The following is a 13,447-nucleotide window of genomic DNA, read 5'->3' on the forward strand; positions in this document are numbered from 1 at the left end:
CAGGACAGGCAAGTGAGTTCCTGGACAATTATTTTGGACATTCTTCACGTTCATTTTAGCGAGCTGAATCGTGCTATGGGTTAGGGGTAAGGGTGATGCCCAAGTATGGGACACCCTGGGAGTTCCAAGTGTATGGGAGCGAGGCTTGTAGTGTCTTCCTAGTAGAGTCTGGGGGGCCCAAATCTAAAATTGATGACTTTTAAAAATTGACCATATGTCACTAATGTCACTAAATCCAGACAGGAGTTGATGTGCCTGAAGAAACGACATGGAGGGATTTGTGAGACGTAGGATGGCATCGTCCATCAAGAAATTAATAGTATGAACAGAGTGACCAATCCTGAAGTATGTGGCCTCTGCTAGTGGTTTGATTAATAAATTGAATATGGAGGGGGGGAGGTGCCATTGGTGATCTTTTTTTTTAACTCTTTTTATTTCAAGATGTGCACAAAAAAAAACAATCAACATATAATTCCAAAAGAAAAACAGGATTACATAATTCAAACTTCCAAAATATTTATAGGCGTGTCCATTGGTTATAGCTATGTTTTGTTTATATTAAGTATTTAAGGGGCGCCACACTCTTCATTGATTCCTATTAAATTAACCCTTAACCTAAAAGTGGAGTTCCGGGCACGAAAACTTTTTTTCAATAAACATACAACCAGGACAGTCAGCGCTGGTACATTCCACAATGGATAGCCTCTGATCTGTCCCGGTCCGCACTTACCTGCAAGAAGAAATACTCACTTATAAAATTTTCTCTCCAGCGTTGCCATCTCTGTTGTGGGCAGCTGAAGCCGGCGCGATCTTCTTCCGCGTCCTCTTCTCCCAGAATGCGCCACACCGGCCCCTCTCACTTCCTCCCTCTGTGCCGTGGCTCCGACGTCACTTCCTGTCTTGCGATGATTCCTGGGAGCTGAACGTCATCACTCCCAGGAATCAATGCGACGGCACCGGCCCCGACGTCCAGAAGCTGTTTAGCAGGGAATGCGGCGTTGCCCCGGAACGGACGTCGGGGCCGGTGCCGTCGCATTGATTCCTGGGAGTGATGACGTTCAGCTCCCAGGAATCATCGCAAGACAGGAAGTGACGTTGGAGCCACGGCACAGAGGGAGGAAGTGAAGAAGAGGTGAGTATTTTCTATCTACAATTACAAGGTGAGTAAAAAAAAAAAAAAAAAATATATCTAACTATCCAATTCCTTTTCAGGTGAAGAAGATCCAGCGGATGGGCACAAAATCAATTAGGTCGATTTTGTGCCCGGAACTCCGCTTTAAATATAAAAAAAATAATCATTGTTGTTCCGGTGTGCTCAGTTTCCCGCTCACTACAACATATAAAAAAACATCGATACTCCTCATCCTCTTCTATTCCTATTTTAATTTCTCTCTCATATCCCCATTTATTTAGCATTTAGTCAATGAGAAGCACCAGGTATCCCAGATCTCATGGTATTTCTTTAAACATCCTCTATTCATATACTGTATAGTACTTTTTCATATGGCAAAATTTGATTGACCGCTATTAACCAATTTTGGGGGGTTTTGGTTGTATCCACTTCATTGGAATGGTTTTCCTTGCCAAAAAAGGTGTTTTTTTAAGCATTATTCTACAATGCACAGACCCCATCGTCTCGTCCAATATACCCAATAAACAGGCCTCTGGAGTCAAAGGTCAAGGCATAAATAAAACAGACGTCAATATATGAACAATCTCTTGCCAAAAACTTGTCTCAGGGCATGATCACATGACGTGCGCAAAATCTGCTCGGGGAGCGCTACATCTCAAACATCTAGGAGATGCCATGCGGTGCATTGCATGTAATCGGCTAGGAGATAGGATTGATGGATCATATAAAGTTGTATTAACCTATTATTTACTACAGGTGACACATATAGATGGGAGGAGCATGCCTCCTCCCAATCTTCGTCAGGTAGATTGGGAATTATTTCCTGCCATTTAGTTCTAATTAATAATGGGTTCATACCCGAGTTAATCTTGCCTAAATGTGAATATATTCCAGATACCAACCCTTTGGGGCCTTGGAATCTCAGAATTCCAATCATGGGGTATCTAGAAATTCTAGCTCCCAGGACCCCAAATTGTGCTTGTAGTGCATGTCTCAACTGCAAATATCTATATAGGGAGGTGTGTGGTATATCATGTTTCAATTGTATATCTGAGAAGGAATTCATGCTTTCCTTGGATTGACTGGGGATTCCTTGCCGGTGAAGACTAGTGAGGCCTCACTCTCCAGGAGACTATTGCAATTCAGTATAAAGGGGGCCCCCGTTAGTACACAGAGTGCACTCTGATAGATGATCTAGTATTGTTATACTGTTATTCTACATTAGTCATTAAGTGTAGTCATTCTTTAATCTGTGGTCACTCTCCAAGTATACTAAAATATTCAGTGTACCTTTAGTGTTGCTGAACGCAGTCCTCTAGCATACATATGCATTCATTTACATATATATATATATATATATATATATATATATATATATATATATATATGTGTGGCCTGTGTTCCAGATCCTGAGTGCTGAACTATACTCTAATCCTTGGTTGGGAATTCAGGATCTACTTCATTGGCAACCTTTGCATTATCTCTGATTCTGTTTGTATACTTTTGTTTATTTCAAATTCAAAGCAGTAAACTTGTTCTTACACTGCAATACTTGTGGTCTTAACCGGTTGCCGACCGCCACACGACTATTTACTGCGGCGGTCAGCCCCGTACCCCTACGTCACTCGCCTGTCACTGACTTGTGAGCCAATTGCGGGCGGGCGCGCACCCGCCCCGGCTCGTTCACTGACAAGTCAGTGCTTGTGACCGGCGGACCCAATCGTCCCCCGGTCACTCACGATCGCTCCGGTGAAGGGAGAAAGACAGGCGGCTGATGTAAACAAGCCGCCTGTCATTCTCCCTGTGTAAAAATGAAGATCAGACGGTTCTACCATGTAGGACCGTTGATCTCTGTTTTTACACCAATAGCCATGTCCCTTTACAGTTAGAATCACGCCCCTAGGACACACTTAACCCCTCCCTCTCCAATACAGTTAACCCCTTCCCTGCCAGTGTCATTTTTGCAGTGACAGTGCATATATATAGCACTGATTACTGCAGTAATGTCACTGGTACCCCCAAAAGTGTCAAAAATGTCAGTCAAGGGTCCGATCTGTCCGCCACAATGTCGCAGTACCGCAAAAAAAAAAAAAAAAAAAAAAAAAAATCGCAGATCGCCGCAATTACGCGTTAGAAAAAAAACACTAAAAATGACAAAAATCTTTCCCTTTGTTAGTAAACGCAATAACTTTTGCGCAAACCAATCAAAATACGCTTTTTGCGATTTTTTTTTTACCAAACATATGTAGCAGAAAACAAATTGGCAGAAAATGTTAAAAAATTTTGATTTTTACATTTTTTTGGGGGGAATTTCATATAAAAAAAATGTGAAAAATATTGTTATTTTTGCAAAATTTTTGCTCTTTTTTTGTTTATAGCGCATGATCAAAAAAAAAAAAAAAAAAAAAAAAAAAAATCGCACAGGTGATCAAATACCGCCAAAAGAAAGCTCTGTTTGTGGGAAAAAAAGGACGTGAAATTAGTTTAGGTACAGCGTCGCACGACCGCGCAATTGTCCGTTAAAGTCACGCAGTAAAAAAAAAAAAAAAATCGCAAAAAAAACCCCTGGTCTTTTAGCAGCCAAATCCTCCGGGGCTTAAGTGGTTAATCATTCAACATGACAGAACAAATAGTGTCAGTTGGGTCGGAGCAGGCTCAGGGTGAAAGAAGTGAAGAGGATACCCATGCATTTAGCCACTCCCTTGGGGGCAGGGCTACATGTCACAGGTCAGAACGATGTATCTAATACAGAGTCTTTGAGACAAAAGGCTATAGAGAGTTCTTAACCCCTTCACCACCGGAGGATTTTCCTGCTTTATGTCCAGGTCACTTTTTGCAACTTGGCACTGCACGACTTTAACCACTTTACCACCGGAGCATTTTGCTGTCTTACGTCTGGGCCACTTTTTGCGATTCGGCGCTGTGCGACTTTAACTGACAATTGCGCGGTCGTGCGACGCCGTACCCAAACAAAATTGACGTCCTTTTTTTCCCACAAACAGAGCTTTCTTTTGGTGGTATTTGATCACCTGTGCGATTTTTACTTTTTGCGCTATAAACAAAAAAAGAGCGTTTATTTTGAAAAAATAACAATATTTTTAACATTTTTTTAATATGAAATTCCCCCCAAAAAATGTAAAAAACATTTTTTTTTTAATTTTTGGCCAATTTGTTTTATGCTACCTATGTTTGGTAAAAAAAAAAAATCGCAATAAGCGTATTTTGATTGGTTTGCGCAAAAGTTATTGCGTTTACTAACAAAGGGAAAGATTTTTGTCATTTTTATTGTTTTTTTTTTTAACGAGTAATGGCGGCGATCTGCGATTTTTTTTGCGGGACTGCGACATTGCGGCGGACAGATTGGACCCTTGACTGACATTTTTGACACTTTTGGGGGTACCAGTGACATTACTACAGTAATCAGTGCTATAAATATGCACTGTTACTGTAATAATGACGCTGGCAGGGAAGGGGTTAACTTTATTGGTGATCAAGGGGTTAATGTATGCCTGGTGCTTACTGATGTGTGTGGGGGGAGGGGGAGAATGCTATGTGATCTATTAATGGGGTGTTAGACACCGGCTGGCCTGGGGGTGGGGAAGAATGCTATGTGATCTATTAATGGGGTGTTAGACACCGGCTGGCCTGGGGGAGGGGAAGAATGCTATGTGATCTATTAATGGGGTGTTAGACACCGGCTGGCCTGGGGGTGGGGAAGAATGCTATGTGATCTATTAATGGGGTGTTAGACACCGGCTGGCCTGGGGGAGGGGAAGAATGCTATGTGATCTATTAATGGGGTGTTAGACACCGGCTGGCCTGGGGGTGGGGAAGAATGCTATGTGATCTATTAATGGGGTGTTAGACACCGGCTGGCCTGGGGGTGGGGAAGAATGCTATGTCATCTATTAATGGGGTGTTAGACACCGGCTGGTCTGGGGGTGGGGAAGAATGCTATGTGATCTATTAATGGGGTGTTAGACACCGGCTGGCCTGGGGGTGGGGAAGAATGCTATGTGATCTATTAATGGGGTGTTAGACACCGGCTGGCCTGGGGGTGGGGAAGAATGCTATGTGATCCATTAATGGGGTGTTAGACACCGGCTGGCCTGGGGGTGGGGAAGAATGCTATGTGATCTATTAATGGGGTGTTAGACACCGGCTGGTCGGAGGTGGGGAAGAATGCTATGTGATCTATTACTGGGGTGTTAGACACCGGCTGGCCTGGGGGTGGGGAAGAATGCTATGTGATCTATTAATGGGGTGTTAGACACCGGCTGGCCTGGGGGTGGGGAAGAATGCTATGTGATCTATTAATGGGGTGTTAGACACCGGCTGGCCTGGGGGTGGGGAAGAATGCTAGGTGATCTATTACTGGGGTGTTAGACACCGGCTGGCCTGGGGGTGGGGAAGAATGCTATGTGATCTATTAATGGGGTGTTAGACACCGGCTGGTCGGAGGTGGGGAAGAATGCTAGGTGATCTATTAATGGGGTGTTAGACACCGGCTGGTCGGAGGTGGGGAAGAATGCTATGTGATCTATTAATGGGGTGTTAGACACCGGCTGGCCTGGGGGTGGGGAAGAATGCTATGTGATCTATTAATGGGGTGTTAGACACCGGCTGGCCTGGGGGTGGGGAAGAATGCTAGGTGATCTATTACTGGGGTGTTAGACACCGGCTGGCCTGGGGGTGGGGAAGAATGCTATGTGATCTATTAATGGGGTGTTAGACACCGGCTGGTCGGAGGTGGGGAAGAATGCTATGTGATCTATTAATGGGGTGTTAGACACCGGCTGGTCGGAGGTGGGGAAGAATGCTAGGTGATCTATTAATGGGGTGTTAGACACCGGCTGGTCGGAGGTGGGGAAGAATGCTATGTGATCTATTAATGGGGTGTTAGACACCGGCTGGCCTGGGGGTGGGGAAGAATGCTATGTGATCTATTAATGGGGTGTTAGACACCGGCTGGCCTGGGGGTGGGGAAGAATGCTAGGTGATCTATTACTGGGGTGTTAGACACCGGCTGGCCTGGGGGTGGGGAAGAATGCTATGTGATCTATTAATGGGGTGTTAGACACCGGCTGGTCGGAGGTGGGGAAGAATGCTAGGTGATCTATTAATGGGGTGTTAGACACCGGCTGGCCTGGGGGTGGGGAAGAATGCTAGGTGATCCGGGCAGGAAGGAGGGTGACAATCAGCCGGCATTGTACCTACCTCCATGTCATTGAGGAAAGCCTGGTCTTCTTCTGCCTCTATGCAGAGCCGGGACTTGGCTGGGTTCCAGGAACTGAGGATTGGTTTAGATTGTGTTGCCCGGCCCCCTCAGCACGGTGATGCCGGCACCTGGAGGGCCCTGCGCTTGATCCGGCCTGGTGTGGGGAAAGTTTTTTTCAGCATTGGGGCCTCCTTTCATTTCCCGGGCCTCCACCAGGTGTGATCCAAGGCTGTCTGATGGGCGTAGAAGCGGCACTGAGTCTTTACCCGGCTGTGGAGCAGAGCCGTCTCACACAGTAGCCATACACTGCAGCGGTGGCCACGCCCCCATTATTGGGTTACTGACTCCTCCCACATTATCACTTTCTGTTTAAGGTCCCAAAGTCTGAGGATATCACATTATTATCACCATGTAAAGTCTGTCCTCCAATCAGATCATCAGATATAAAATGTCCAGCTAGTAGGGAATGGGTGTAAAAGAAGTAAGGACTATGTAATGGTGGCAGTGCGGTTCCCCACCAGGGGGAGTGTAAGGGGAGCTGCAGGGGGTGTGACGTTTAATTGGAAGGAAACTGGATTTTCGGTTTTCTCACTGTTAGAAAAGTAGACGTTGGGACCTGGAGGCCCAAAGATTTCTTAGCAATCCGGGGGGGGGGGGATGAAGTCTCCAATCCTGGGTCCAGATTTCCAGGACTGCCAACATACTAAGTGGTCAGGTGTGTGCAGACATCTAACCATGGCTCTGAGCTCCAACTCCCGAGGGGTGCAGGGAGGTCCCAGAGAATACATGGGAAAGCCAGAGACCCCGGCCTGAGGGTCAGAGCGGGGAGGGGCTTCTATCTATGGAAGACAGACAAGGGTCTAAGGTGAAAGGTCACAGCTGTAAGCCAGGAGGTGGAATCTACCATTGTCTGGTGTGGATGGAGAACCCCCCCCCCCCTCCCCCCTCCCTGTCAGGGAAAGACTTTGATTTTATTTCTGGAACCTTCTTTAATAAAAGTGCCAATAAACCCGAAACGGGAATTTCTGACATGGACTCTCCAGCAGGTGCCACACCACCCCAACGTACAACGTATTATACACGCCCAGAAGAAGTCTTTCTTATGACGAAACGTTGGCGACTCCAGACGCAACGTCCACACGCCCCCAATGGAGCCGGCTGTTTTCCATATGCTGATTTGGAGACCTGCGGGACACCGCGGTTAGATCCACGACCGGCACAACTACATGCCTGATTTTGTCTTTTAAATTGTAAGTAGTTTTTTTAATAAATTTACCTATTGGTTTACGGGATTACGCTATGGGCCTCTATTTCTTTCTACATATGGCTTTATACCTGATGGAGTAAATGAGAAGTTTCAAACGTCCCACATATTAATGTGATTGGTTTAACAACCCACCGAAAAAGGCGGTCTGCTTTGGAAGCACCTGAGCTGGATATCAGTCGATCTACTGGTTTATTACTAGCTGGGAGAGGCGGTCTCATTGAGTTGAGCAGCCACGGAATTTCGGTAAGCTGCTTGTTATACCTGAGCACAAAGGTGTCCCCTTCTTACACTTTTCCCTGGTGTCACTGGAAGAAATCCTGTTTTTTTGCACGTGGATTCATATCTCTGCACTTGTTATTGGGACTTTCATTTGGACACTACCCCTCTTCCTTTATATAATTTAAAGCTTTTCAGCATTTCAATTGTACACTGATTTCAGCGCTGCACTTTTCTGGGTTTATTGTATTATACAGGATACAAAAGTAAGGACCATACAGTGTCAGAATGATGTAATGTACAACATAGAGTATATAGTGCAGGGGTCAGGAGTATATAATGTACAACATAGAGTATATAGTGCAGGGGTCAGGAGTATACAATGTACAACATAGAGGATATAGTGCAGGGGTCAGGAGTATATAATGTACAACATAGAGTATATAGTGCAGGGGTCAGGAGAATATAATGTACAACATAGAGTATATAGTGAAGGGGTCAAGACTATGTAATGTACAACATAGAGAATATAGTGCAGGGGTGAGGAGTATATAATGTACAACATAGAGTATATAGTGCAGGGGTCAGGAGTATACAATGTACAACATAGAGGATATAGTGCAGGGGTCAGGAGTATGTAATGTACAACATAGAGTATATAGTGCAGGGGTCAGGAGTATATAATGTACAATATAAATTATACAGTGTAATGATCAGGACAGTGAGCAGTATGGGTGGAGGAATGTATTTAGTGTTAATGACTCACCTGTGCTGATCTCTGTAGGAGTGTCCTCCTCTATAAATGTCCCCGTTATTCCATCCTCCTCCATAGACTGCTGATCATCCCTCACATACGTCTCTTCTTCTTCTGATTTCACCTCAAATTCTATATCGATTGGATCTCCACTCTAAGCCAAGAAAATGAGAGAAAATATAATCTGTAAAATATAAACTTTATTATTGTCATCACATAAAAAATCCACACATTGTCTCCACAAGTCCATGCTCTAGATGCTCCATTCTACTAACCTTGTAACAGTGAGGGATGGTGTGACCTTCCTGTGTGGAATCCCGGGAATACAGAGGACGGGGACATCTCTCTGGTGGGTTTCTGTAGCTGGATGACTCCTCCATGGTGTCCTGGTACAGATCTTTGTGTGACTTCTCCATCACCCCATCCTCATCATCCTCCTCTTTTATCTCTTCTTTAACTTCAACTTTAGAATCTCTCAGGTTTCCACTCTGAATATATAATAAAAATAACATCAATGGTAACAATGCAGATAATGTACAGATCCTGATGATACTATCAGTGATTGTTCCTCATCTACCTGATGATGGTGGGGGATGGTGTGACCTTCCTGTGTGGAATCCCGGGAATACAGAGGACGGGGACATCTCTCTGGTGGGTTCCCATTAATGGATCCATCTGTAGGAAACACACACACTGACTGAATACATTGTTTCTATGTGTTTATCAGATGATGGGGGATCTAGGTGGATCCTCCGTACTGCCCTCTCCTTTACAATAAAGTCTCCTCTTACCCGGTGATGTGAGGGGCGGCTGATTCTCCATCATGACGTCCTTGTAGAGATCCTTGTGTCCTTCTAAATACTCCATCACTCTATACTCCTCATCCTCCTCTTTAAATTCTTGTTTAACAACAATATTATTATCTCGGAGGTTTCCACTCTGAAATATAATAAAACATGAATTGTAACAAACACGCTTGTGTATAAATCATAACTATCAGTGATTGTTCCTCATCTACCTGATGATGGTGAGGGATGGTGTGACCTTCCTGTGTGGAATCCCGGGAATACAGAGGACGGGGACATCTCTCTGGTGGGTTCCCATTACTGGAGCCATCTGTAGGAAACACACACACTGACTGAATACATTGTTTCTATGTGTTTATCAGATGATGGGGGATCTAGGTGGAACCTCCGTACTGCTCTCTCCTTTACAATAAAGTCTCCTCTTACCCGGTGATGTGAGGGGCGGCTGATTCTCCATCATGACGTCCTTGTAGAGATCCTTGTGTCCTTCTAAATACTCCCACTCCTCCATGGAGAAATAGACAGTGACATCCTGACACCTTATAGGAACCTGACACACACAATGATACAGTCACCATCCAGACACATCCCTTGTCTGTTACTGGATAATGTCCCAGAATTCCCAGCACCGCTCACCTCTCCTGTCAGCAGCTCCATCATCTTCTTGGTGACTTCTAGAATCTTCTTTGTGTTTCTCTATTCTATCAGGGAGGGAGGTGGAGGTAATGTGATGGTCATGTGATCTCCAGACTTCACAGGAGGAAAATTCTAGATCTAAACACAAAGAGCAAAATCTTTTGTCGCAATCGGTTGTTATTTTCCCTCATCCCGCTGGCTGAACGATAAAACGGAACCATGTATGGCCAGCTTTGGAAGGAAGATATATTATTCATCAACTGATCCCTCTGAAGGGGTTAATCTATTTATTACCTCCTCTGCCGCCAGATTCAGCATGGTCTCCTCTCCACTTCCTCTCACATGGAACTTCCTTCCTATATCTGACATCACTTCCTGTCTGTATTCCATAGAGACTTCCTGTCTGGGTGGAAGTGAGATCTCCACCTTGTGGAGCTCAGAGGAACTGCAGCCCTGAGAACCGTCTGGTAGTGTGAACCCGGTGTTCCGTGAAAAAAACCTACCCTCGTCACTTCCTGCCAGGAACAGATGAGCAGCGCTCACATCCCCGGATACGTAGTGGAACAGCTGAGGAGCTGACTAGTGCGCATTCGCACTAGTATGAAACAATCACGGTGTTCCATGAAAAAAACCAACCCACGCGGCGGGGATAAATCACGGAGCCAAGAGCCACTTTTATATTTACTAGCCAAGATCAGGGAAGTGACAGGGACAGGAGCGGAGATGACTCATAGTGCAGCACAGCTGTTTTAATGTAACCGCCGCATTACATACAGTGCTGTGCACCGGAAGTGACGAGGGTAGGTAATTCCCACGGACCACCGGCCTTGTGCTGTGTGTATATACTGTATATCCTTCCCCTTTCTCTCCTCCCTGAGTGTGTATGAAGAGGCGGAGCTCCTGCTGGAACAGCGGTCGGAGGAGGAAGCCGAGTCTAGGAGGGAGACTGACAGAAAGCGCAGCAGACTTGCAGGAGTGAGCGAGGAGGATCCAGTTCCTTTGCCATCGGAGGTGAGGAGAGAGTGAAGGATGTTTGTGACTCTGGTAGATGAAAAGCTGGGAGTCATATTGCTCTGGTGAGTGGGGAAGCACTACTAAGGGGGCGCCCTCACCATCACGTGTGTAAGAGGTGGAAGAAGGCGTGGCTACACTACAGCTGGCATAGATTGGAGCATGGAGAACTTTCACACCTTATCAACTTTTCATTCATTTGTGGACTTTTTTTTAGAAAACGCTACCACCCCAACCTTTACGTGCTGTCGGCGAGCTGTAGGCGGAAATCGCCGAACGCTGACGAGTGCTACCAAGTGTCGGGAACACGTCGGAGCGGAGATAGGCGAACGTGATAGCAGGATTGTCTGGGGAGCAGCGGCGGTGTCTTGATCCGGTACCCTGGGGACGGTATGATACTGGTGAGCCATCGGTCGCTGAACCTTCCGGCCATCTCCTCTCGTTTATATGCCTAATATTTACAATTTACATGTGAGTTTTATGTGAGGGGGATGGGGCTTGGGTTTTTTTACAATAAAGTTTTTAGAACTACTGCCCTATGAGTTTTCCCTTTCATACACATGTGATGCCGTTCTGAGTGTTCCAGTCCTCTGTGAGCTTTCCTGAGAGAGATTCACCTGCCAGTGTTGATTATCCTGAGGAGTGATCCGGGATTTATATTGGTACTCTGAAGGCTCAGTTGTTTCAGGCATTCGGTGAGTGTTGACTGCCTAAGGGGTCACGCGGTGTGGTGGAAGTTTGCCATCCATTATCTTTTCACTTCATGGTGACGGGTCATCCCCTTTCCGATTGGTCAAGATGGACTTTTGTATTGATTACTAGGACATCTATCTCACTTGATTGCTGTATTTTGCACATATGGTTTATGTATGCACTCATTTAAGCGCTGCTTATGTGGTACTTCCTTGTCTTTGACTTTGAGGCTATTCACATCCTTTTATCAGAAAAATAAGTTTGTTGAAGTAGATACAAACTGGAAGCAGTGGATCTGCAGGGAACAGCATCTTGAGCACAAAGCACGTTATGTTGTATATGAATTTGCACATGGATCAGTTTCTTTATTTTTTTTTTAATTGATAAACACCATAAGATGAATGAAGTAGGTGTAAAGTGGAAGCAGTAGATCTGCAGAGAATATTATTTGGAGTCCCTAGCACTTTATATATGAATGTATCCACATATTTTAGTGTATTTGGGATAATTTCTGTGCACACACAATAGGACAGCGCTGTGACACATAATGCTCTTCTAGGTGATAAAGGGAATTCTTACCTTTGTTACAGCAGCAGTCCGGTAGAAGTTATTTTTGTAGGTATTTGAGGTGTTACACATAGCGCAGGTTTTTCCATTTATATTGGTGACATAATTGCCCAAATCTGGGGATCCGGAGCCATTTCCACCCTTTACTCTCGGCTGGGTTTCTTTGTATCCATATAACAGATGTTCTACATGACTAAATCTGCAATCAATTTTACTGCAAAATCAAAGGTGCCAAAATGTCTCCCCCCGAGCAGTAATATATTTCTATCCCCCCCCCCCCCGAGCAGTAATATATTTCTATCCCCCCCCCCCCCGAGCAGTAATATATTTCTATCCCCCTCCCCCCCGAGCAGTAATATATTTCTATCCCCCCCCCCCGAGCAGTAATATATTTCTATCCCCCTCCCCCCCGAGCAGTAATATATTTCTATCCCCCTCCCCCCCGAGCAGTAATATATTTCTATCCCCCCCCCCGAGCAATAATATATTTCTACCCCCCCTCCCCACCCCGAGCAGTAATATATTTCTACCCCCCCCCCGAGCAGTAATATATTTCTATCCCCCTCCCCCCCCGAGCAGTAATATATTTCTATCCCCCCCCTCAGAGCAGTAATATATTTATCTCCTCCCCCCCCCCGAGCAGTAATATATTTATCTCCCCCCCTCCCCGAACAGTAATATATTTATCTCCCCCCCCCCGAGCAGTAATATATTTATCTCCTCCCCCCCGAGCTGTAATATATTTATCTCCCCCCCCCAGCAGTAATATATTTACCTCCTCCCCCCCCCGAGCAGTAATATATTTATCTCCCCCCCCGAGCAGTAATATATTTACCTCCTCCCCCCCCCAGCAGTAATATATTTATCTCCCCCCCCCCCCGAGCAGTAATATATTTATCTCCCCCCCCCCCGAGCAGTAATATATTTATCTCCCCCCCCCCGAGCAGTAATATATTTATCTCCCCCCCCCCGAGCAGTAATATATTTACCTCCTCCCCCCCCCCCGAGCAGTAATATATTTATCTCCCCCCCCCCCCGAGCAGTAATATATTTATCTCCCCCCCCCGAGCAGTAATATATTTATCTCCTCCCCCCCGAGCAGTAATATATTTCTATCCCCCTTGGTGGGAGTGGAGATGACCCATCT

At 45.5% G+C, this 13,447-nt stretch overlaps 2 protein-coding genes across 2 annotated transcripts in view; both read right to left on the minus strand.

Moving 5' to 3' along the window:
* The window catches only part of LOC309567520 (uncharacterized protein), a gene marked incomplete at its 5' end in the record, with an annotated part of 1,161,679 nt that overhangs the window by 1,075,707 nt on the left and 72,525 nt on the right, over nt 1-13,447 (minus strand). The window lies entirely within an intron of this gene.
* LOC309566970 (uncharacterized protein) overlaps nt 1-13,447 on the minus strand; it is a gene marked incomplete at its 3' end in the record, with an annotated part of 283,334 nt that overhangs the window by 223,956 nt on the left and 45,931 nt on the right. The window lies entirely within an intron of this gene.

Source organism: Pelophylax lessonae (genome assembly GCF_965119305.1).
Source record: "Pelophylax lessonae genome assembly, chromosome: 11".
Taxonomy (NCBI): Eukaryota; Metazoa; Chordata; class Amphibia; order Anura; family Ranidae; genus Pelophylax; species Pelophylax lessonae.